A 10,151-nucleotide genomic window follows, 5' to 3' on the forward strand; every position below is an offset into this window, starting at 1 on the left:
TTCCTTATAAGAAAGTCATAGATACAGCATTTTACACACACGCACACACACACATATACACACACACATTTTTAAGGTAGAGCATTGTATGGCATTCATGTTTGATGTATCCATATAGATTACTTTCATTGGCAAGATAATTGGAGATTAAGTGTATTTATATACCTGTTATGTTTTTGTGTAATTGTATGTGTGCATGTGTAGAATTTGCAATTTTGTATCTGTTAATGTGTTTTTACCTTCAATCAGAGCTGAATTTCCTGCAAAGTTTTGGCCAAGGCAAACGAGTGGAAGTGAAATAGTGTTCTATTTTTTTTCTGCCTGACTACTCCAGTTTAAGTGCTGACTATGTTGTAGCTTCCTTTATCCCCATAGGGTTTGTGTAAGAAAAAGGAGAAATTACCTGTTGACCGATATGGAGGCAGGAATTGACTTACAAATGGAAAAAGACAAGTTCAGAGACCCACATTGTTGTGAGGCAACAAGAAAAAGACCACTAATGATCAGGCATTGCTGCTTGCAGGATCCCTGAGCTGAGCAAACACGACTTCAAAGGATGCTTTCAGGGTTAAATTAAATAAAAATCCAGTGAAGGATACCAGAGTAGCAGTGTCTGGATCAAAATGAACCCATCATATTCTCTGCCTAGGGCATTAGTTCTGCTTCTGACACTTTGGGTTTTTTGAGGTAGAATCTTTATAGTTCTTGAGATAGTTTACATTTGGAGTTGCCATTTTTATGGTTTGCACTCTCTCTTCAAAGAAAGGAAATGATGTTGCTTACACTGACAAAAATTTGATAATTGCCATCTTTGATGTGGCTGTCAGCAATATATGCCTTGATTGTGACAACTGTACTAATGATTATTTGTTGAAGGCATTCTACCTGCAAAGACCAAATTTTATTAGCCTATAGAATATCTGGAAAGATTAAAACCCCATAGAGAAGAAAAGCGACATTAATGCTTGCTTTATAAAATTGGAATAAGTACATGGAATTTTTGTGTTTCTCAATTTAGAAAAAAATATACAAAAATAAATTTCCTTTCACTGTAAATAATACAAAAATATCTTCATTTTTAAGGACAGAAGGGAAGGAGAGGGAGAATAGGACTGAAAATTAACACTTCAATCCATCTTCCAATTGGCTATTCCCTCCCAAACTTCTATTTTCTGTTAAAGTACCTGCGTGGTATCTACTCTCCCTCATTTTCCACATCAAGAGCCAAGTGCTGCTGCTTATACTTCAAACAGTATTAGCATTCTATGAACAATTTCAATGACATCCTAATTAGGCAATAAGCTTCTTCAGAGGAAGGAATATCTTGGATTGAAACTTTCTTAATTAAACTGTTTCACTAGTTCCAAACCTAGTGTCAGTAGGTGAGAGTGAGTTCTTCTGTACCATTCTCTTTTCCCCATGCTCATCATCCCTCCAAAATGATCAGATGACTAACCCTGGCCTGCTTTGGCTGTGTGTCACTTACCTTCTCAAAAGTCTCAATATTCTTGCATTTACCCTTGATGTGATTATCAACGTTTGGAGAGTCTGGTCACCTTGACAATATGAGCAAAACCATGAATTCTTTTGCTAGAAAAAAGTCATCAATTTAGCATTTAACATCATGACTACCTCCAGTCATGCCATCTTCGCCGGCAACATCATCATTACCACCATGGGCATCAACACTGCTGCTGCTGTTAAGTTGCTTCAGTCATGTCCAACTCTGTGGGACCCCAAAGATGGCAGCCCACCAGGTTCCCCCGTCCCTGGTATTCTCCAGGCAAGAATACCAGAGTGGGCTGCCATTTCCTTCTCCAGTGCATGAAAGTGAAGTCGCTGAGTCGTGTTCGACTCTTAGCAACCCCATGGACTGCAGTCTACCAGGCTTCTCTGTCCATGGGATTCTCCAGGAAGAGTACTGGAGTGGGGTGCCATTGCCTTTGATTATGTGCCATAATGGTGGACATATTAAAATATAAATATATGATAGTCATAATTTTACCCCATTGGTCTGGGAGCTAATATTCTTAATCAGTATGTTCAGTATACATCACCGGAGAAGGCAATGGCACCCCACTCCAGTGCTCTTGCCTCGAAAATCCCATGGACGAGGAGCCTGGTAGGCTGCAGTCCATGGGGTCGAGAAGAGTCGGACAGGACTGAGCGACTTCACTTTCACTTTTCACTTTCATGCACTGAAGAAGGAAATGGCAACCCACTCCAGTGTTCTTGCCTAGAGAATCCCAGGGACGGGGGAGCCTGGTGGGCTGCCGTCTATGGGGTCGCACAGAGTTGGACACGTCTGAAGCGACTTAGCAGCAGCAGCAGTATAAGTCACACCCATAGACTTCACATTATTATGTTATTGTTTAGTTGTTAGATAATATCTGACTCTTTGTGTGACTCCATGGGCTATGGCCCACCAAGCTATGGAGTCTTTAATAAACTCTATTGTGTTAAATCACATATTTAAAGTTTAAATTTGTCAGCTATTCTATGATCATTCCTTGGCCATAAACCCACTCTTCTATACTCTGATCTGAACTGCTGAGACTGTGGTATTGAAAAGCTCATTTCCCAGACTCTTTTAACCCCTCACTTCTTGTTGAAGTATGCCAGTGAGAAGCACTGGTAGGAGATTAGAAAGCAAAAGGAAGGGACAGGCTTCTGCTCCTCACTGCTAAATGGTCTTATCTTGATATGGCAGGAATTGAAAGGTGACACTGAGTGCATCAGTAACATTTCAGAAATTCGTGCACCTCCAAAAATGTAGACTCACGGGCAACAGCCCAGTTAGTGACTGTATCACTTGATCTAAAAGTGACACACAGAGAAATTATTTTTCTCCTCTTCTCTCCTCCTTGATTGATATAAAGCATCCTCTCTTTGTACTACCCAATATGAACATATGTTCCTCGTTGAATCCAAACTGAAGCAGAAATCATCTCAGATGACTGAGTCTCAAAATATTGGAAAGTGAGATTATTTATCTCATCTCATTGGATTTGTATTAAGTAGCAGTAACCTCATTGACATTGGTAAATGGGTTTTTTGATAATCCAAAGAAAGTAGTAGATTCCAAATACTTATTCTTGTCCATCAGCTCAGTTCAGTTCAGTTTGTGGTTTGGAATAGAGCATATTTTCAGGTAAGACAGTAGATCTTAAGTCTTCCTACTACACCAAAAAAAAAAAAAAAAAATTTTAGGCCGTATGTGAGATCATGAAAGTGTGGATTAACTTGATTCTGGTAATCACTTCACAGTGTACATGTATATCAAACCATCACATTGCATACCTTAAATATATATATTGTATATGTTAATTGTATCTCAATAGAACTAGAAAAAATTTAATTAAAAAAAGAAAACAAAAGAAGGCAAGGCTTTGGGGGAATAAGTGTTAATGCACTTGACCATTCTAATAGTAATGATTAAAGACCATGGGACTTATGCTATTTCTTCCCACACTGGAGAGATTACAGAAAGAAATGACATGCTTAGGGCCCTAAATTCTCAACTCAAGACACAGAAGTGGATATATACTATGATGGCCCCAAAACAATATTTTTTATAGATAAGATTTATATAGTTGCAAATAAGAATAAAAATTGACTCTGTATTCCAAGTTGAATGGATATCTTTACCAAGTCTCTCATGTTTAGTTTGGTGCATTGTTCTTGTTGAGTTGCTAAGTTTATCCAACTCTTTTGCAACCCCATGGACTGTAGCCACTCTAGGCTTCATTTGTCCATGGGATTATCCAGGCAATATTATTGGAGTGGGTTGCCATTTTCTTCTCCAGGGGATCTTCCTGACCGAGGGAGCAAACTTGCAGCTCCTGCATTGGGAGGTAGATTCTTCACCACTGAGCCACCAGGGAATCCCTGTTTAGTGTACTAAGCAAACAGAAATGGGACCTGACATTTGGGGTGGAGACATTTCATTGCATTTAGATAAACTTGATAACCTTGAGACCCTGAATCCCATTAAGGCTCTCTTTCCAGAGGAATTTATCACTGCTTTCTGATAAAACTAGTCTTCTTTCTTTAAAGACATGTAATTATCTCACCTGAGGCAATAGTCTCTGATCAGATCAGATCAGTCGCTCAGTCGTGTCTGACTCTTTGCGACCCCATGAATTGCAGCACGCCAGGCCTCCCTGTCCATTACCAACTCCTGGAGTTCACTCAGACTCATGTCCATCGAGTCAGTGATGCTGTCCAGCCATCTCATCCTCTGTCATCCCCTTCTCCTCCTGCCCCCAATCCCTCCCAGCATCAGAGTCTTTTCCAATGAGTCAACTCTTTGCATGAGGTGGCCAAAGGACTGGAGTTTCAGCTTCAGCATTATTCCTTCCAAAGAAATCCCAGGGCTGATCTCCTTCAGAATGGACTGGTTGGATCTCCTTGCAGTCCAAGGGACTCTCAAGAGTCTTCTCCAACACCACAGTTCAAAAGCATCAATTCTTCAGCGCTCAGCCTTCTTCACAGTCCAACTCTCACATCCATATATGACCACAGGAAAAACCATAGCCTTGACTAGACGAACCTTTGTTGGCAAAGTAGATGCTAAATCCTTTTATAACTTCTCCTTATAATACTTAGTCAGAGCCCATTGTGCTTCAAGGGGGAAAAGCGAAAAAATTTGACCAGGAAAAGATAGTTATACACTTAAAGAATTACAGGGTTTGCCACCTCATGCGAAGAGTTGACTCATTGGAAAAGACTCTGATGCTGGGAGGGATTGGGGGCAGGAGGAAACGGGGACGACAGAGGATGAGATGGCTGGATGGCATCACTGACTTGATGGATGTGAGTCTGAGTGAACTCCGGGAGTTGGTGATGGACAGGGAGGCCTGGCATGCTGCGTTTCATGGGGTCGCAAAGAGTCAGACATGACTGAGCGACTGAACTGAACTGAACTAAGTTATATGAAGAATGAGGTTATACTATGAAGAATGAGGTTTTATTAAGTTATATGAAGAATAAAACGTGTGGTTTATATATGGAAGTTAATTCTAAGAAGAGACAACCAAAGAGGAAAGAAATAATGTTAGATTTTATCTATGATGTTGACTGGGATATGTGTACTTCCTGGAGATTCGTGGTTCAATATATTATAATGAAAAATTGGAAATAGTTCTAACAGTTTTCTTGATTAGTTTTAAACAAGCTTAAAGTCAATGGTGATTTACTGTCTATGAAATTTAGGTGACTGAAATTCTCAGATAGAAGGAAGAAATCCTAAAATGTAAGGAGAAAGAAATATTTGGGTTGATTTTTCAAGCAATCTCCACCCTCTCTCCCCTTATTCTCCAGTATGTCTCCCAATAGGTCAAAAGCATATTCATTTCACTAAGAGCATAAAATACATTAGAGAGAGAAATACACCGGCATCTTTGTAAAGCTTAGCATTGGCTTTCTTCCATATGCTGGAAAGAGGGTTGGGAATGGTAAAATTGAAACATTGTTGTTGCTTAGTCCTTAAATTGTATCTGACTCTTTTGTGACCCTTAATGGACTATAGCCCACCAGGCTCCTCTGTCCATGGGATTTCCCAGGCAAGAATGCTGGAGTGGATTGCCATTTCCTTCTCCAGGGGATATTCCTGACGTAGGGACTGAAAAGGCCTCTCTTGCATTGCAGGCAGATTCTTTACCACTGAGCTACCTGGAAAGTCCATAAAATTGAAATAGGCTTCCTGATTTCAGTGAGAATAATATAATCCCATACTGGCTCCCTACTTAATTGACAGATAGAAGGTGATTGCAATTAATATAAGGTGGAATGAGGCTTGAGTAATAATCACTTTTAGATATATTATTATGGCTAACTTATCATGGTGTCACTAGGAATCAAATAGATAGGTATCCTAACAAAGTATTATTGATTTGTAAAATCACAAAAATTTTAGATCTGGTATGCCGAGACAATTCTTAGCTGTTTCCCAGAACGAAGTCATTACAGACTTATATCCTTCTCCAGGAAGACAAAGCTAGAGCATTTGAGTAAGGAATTTATGATGCTGTCACAGTTAAATACTGTTAATTATACTCAGAAGACTCTCAAATGAGATCTGTGTCATAAGGAAAATGTCTGAGCTCTGATCAAAGAAAAAGTATCAGATATATCAAGAAATATTAGACACTACCAAGAGGGTGATGCTAATCCTAGAGATCTAAGATAATACCATTCTCCTCTGGTTAGAGTGCAGATTGATGAAGATACAGTAAAAAAAATGGAAATTTGACCTAAAATCAGCTCTGGATGAGTACAGAGGTTTTGCAGAGTCATGATTTCTTTCCTCCAGTTTCTTAACTCATGGTTGTTACAAATGCATTGTAAAACTGGATGAATTGTCACAGAAGCTCACTGATCAATGAATGTGGGACATATTGGAGAAGAAAGACCAAATAGAATGCTAGAAGCTTTGTCTCCATTCCAAAATAGTAAACCAAGGTCAATAATGAAATTAAAAAAAAAAAAAAAACCTACAAAATGAGAGAAAATATTTACAAATGATGCAACCAACAAGGGATTAATTTCCAAAACACATAAATAGCTGCTGCAGCTGCTAAGCCACTTCGATCGTGTCCAACTCTGTGCGACCCCATAGAAGGCAGCCCCCCATCCCTGGAATTCTCCAGGCAAGAACACTGGAGTGGATTGCCATTTCCTTTTCCAATGCATGAGAGTGAAAAGTGAAAGTGAAGTCACTCAGTCATGTCTGACACTTAGCAACCCCATGGACTGCAGCCTACCCAGGCTCCTCCGTCCATGTGATTTTCCAGGCAAGAATACTGGAGTGGGTTGCCATTGCCTTCTCCACATATAAATAGCTCATAAGCTCAATAAGACAATAAAAACATAGGCAGGAGATCTAAAAAGATATTTCTCCAATGAAGACATACAGCTGGCCAACAGACACAGAAAAATGCTCTAAATCACTAATTATTAGAGAAATGCAAACCAAAACTAAAATGAGGCATCTTCTCACTCCAGTCAGAATGACCACCATCAAAATGTCTACAAATAATACATGCTGGAGATACTGTGGAGAAAAAGGAATACTCCTATACTGTTGTTAGGCATGTAAATTGGTATAGGCATTATGGAGAATAGTTTGAAAGTTCCTTAAAAAACTGAAAATAAAGTTACTGCAAATCCCACTCCTGGGAATGGATCCGGAGAAAATTCAAAAAGATACATGCACCCTAATGCTCTTTGCAGCACTATTTACATTAGCAAAGACACAGAAGCAAACTAAATGTCCATGGACAGATCAATTAATACAGAAGATGTGGTATATATAACTCAGCCATAAACAAGAATGACATAATGCCTTTTGCAGCAACATGGATAAACCTAGAGATTAATATACTAAGTAAAGTAAGTTAGACAGAGAAAGACGAACATCGTATGATATCACCTATATATGGATTCTAAATTATGACACAAATTGAATTTATATACAAAGCATAAGAATACCTACAGATATAGAAAGCAAGCTTATGTTTTCCCAAAGAGAAAGAGAAAGAGAGATAAACTAGGAGTTTGGGATTAACATATTCATACACTATATATAAAATAGATAACCAACGTACATGAATCACGGTGCTATACACCTGAAACTAACACAACATTGTAAATCACCTATGTGTGTGGGCTTAGTCATTCAGTTGTGTCCAACTCTTTGCAACCCAGTTAACTGTAGCCTGCCAGGCTCCTCTGTCCATGGGAATTCTACAGGCAAGAATACTGCAGTGGGTTGCCATGCCCACCTCCAGGGAATCTTCCCAACCCAGGGATCTAAACCAGATGTCCCACATTGCAGTCAGATCTTTACCATCTGAACCACCAGGGAAGCCCAAGAATACTGGAGTGGGTAGCCTATCCTTTCTCCAGGGGATTGTCCTGACCCAGGAATCTAACTGGGATACCCCACATTGAACGTGGATTCTTTACCAGCTGAGTTACCGGGGAAGTCCTAAATCACCTATACTTCAATAAAAAACTTAACAATCTTAAAAAATAAAGAAACATATCATTATCAGCAACTTGAAAGAAGCAAGGATGGTGATTCTTAACATACCTTCTTTTAGTTTCCCTGTTTGACCTGTGCAGAAGGTGACTGGATCTTAGAAAAAAAAAAATTATAAATTAAATCAAATAATGACTCCAATTTTATAGATGTAGAAACTAAGGCTCAAAATTGCTGGATCTCATTGTTAGTGAATAAGTTAGTAAAGACTGAAATTAACATTTGTCTAACAAAAGACTGTTTATCCAGTCAGTATATTATGGCTGAATATTACTTATGGTTCCAGGGAATATACAAAATAGATAAATTTTAGTCTCTTAAGCCTCTTCTTAAGACCTGAATTACTGATGATCTGTCTGTCTGTCTTTCTTTCCCTTTCTCTCTTTCTCACTGAAACTACTCTTCTATGATACAATTAAAATATACTCTTTCTTATGCTTTCTAAACAACACAGCTCACTGATATCTTACCCTCCTTTTTCCTGTTTATTTCCCACTTAAATATGTAAATCTTTGTGGCATCTTTTACATTGTTATTTAGCTCCTTTTACTATTTTCTTCATATAATTATGAGTATTTGGACACTGAACACAACATGTGTCTTTGGATGTTATGAACTTGAGGGAGATAACAGCCACATAGAAAGAAGGTAAAGATCTAAAGTTGAATTTCAACTTGTAGATACTAGCTAAGTTGTTTAACCTCTGAGACTCAGCTTTGTTGGAGACCGGGAGATTTTCTCCTCTACTTGGGTTTTTGTGGCTGCACTAATAATAAAATGGCCACAAGACAGATTAATAGAAAAAGAAGCAAATTTTAATTTCATGTACTTGGAGGTCCCATAAAAATGGGACCAAAGAAGTGGCCAAAGCAGTAGCTTTTTTAATTTTCAGATAAAAAACCAATACATTTTTGAGGAATTCATAGGACAAAGCATCTTAGGTTTTGGGTGCTTAGCTAGTGAAACAGAGTTTGGGCCTGGGATATGTTTATATAGGTTTCTCATTCCAAATCCCCAGTCTTTGGTGATAAGGATGTCCTTCTACCTCCAAATGCAGAAAAGTATACCGTTCACGTGAGATATTTATTTCAGTCTTTCAGGGAGACAGAAAGGAGAGCCAGGGTGTCCCTCTTGTGTGATCTATTTCTTAAAAAACTTTAAGTTAAAATAATCAATATGCCATTGAGATACATTTTGGGGTGGCCTACTCTGGGCCTGAAAAACATCATTTATAAAAAGGAATTACTACTAGCTCACGGGGTTGTGGTAGGGATTGCACATGACATTGTAAGTGAAAGTGCCTCATATATATTACTTGAATTTATTCTTGACTGTTCCTCCTAATCTGTGAATCTCTTCTACGTGTACCCCTTTAGCACTCAAAAGTAGTCATTTTAAAGCGTGGAGTAATTCAGGACAAAGAGCTTTTACTAGTAGTCTGCAGTCACTACTGAATCCCCTAAATATACCTCTATCATTAGCATGTGATTTCATTTTCTGTTTACCTGTCATCATATGACTAGAAGGTTCTTGATAACAGTAATGAATCTTTAGTTTCTGTCAGCACTTGGAGTACTTCTTGGCATGAATGCAGCTTTCAATATGTAATTGCTAAATGAATTAATTGTGTGAAGTTGAGAACTCACAGAATACTCTTTTCCTTTCATGGGTTACTTCATATTCATAAAGGGATATCAGAAAGGGGGAAATTCCCAGATTAAACAAATAAATTCATTACTGTGAAGTGTTAATTATCAGGAGAGTTTGTGGAAGAAAGAGGAAGCAGGAGTTGGCAAACTATGGCCTGTAAGGCAAATGTTTTTGTAAATAAAGTTTTATTGGAACACAGTTGTGCTCATTTGTTTATATATTGTCTGTGGCTGCCTTTACACCACAACAGTGAGTTGAATAGTTGCAACAGAATTCATATGGCCAACAAAGCTGAAAATATGTACTCCCTGGCCCTCACAGATAAAGTTTGCCAACTCTTGCTTTAAATCATGTCTACATATTTTTGCCTCATATGAGGTATTAAAATCCCTCCATTGCCCTTTGAGGTAATTATAGAATAAAATTTTTTGCAGAGCTGTGTCTAAATTTTATTGCT

Source organism: Bos indicus x Bos taurus, chromosome 11 (assembly GCF_003369695.1).
Source record: "Bos indicus x Bos taurus breed Angus x Brahman F1 hybrid chromosome 11, Bos_hybrid_MaternalHap_v2.0, whole genome shotgun sequence".
NCBI classification, from domain to species: domain Eukaryota; kingdom Metazoa; phylum Chordata; class Mammalia; order Artiodactyla; family Bovidae; genus Bos; species Bos indicus x Bos taurus.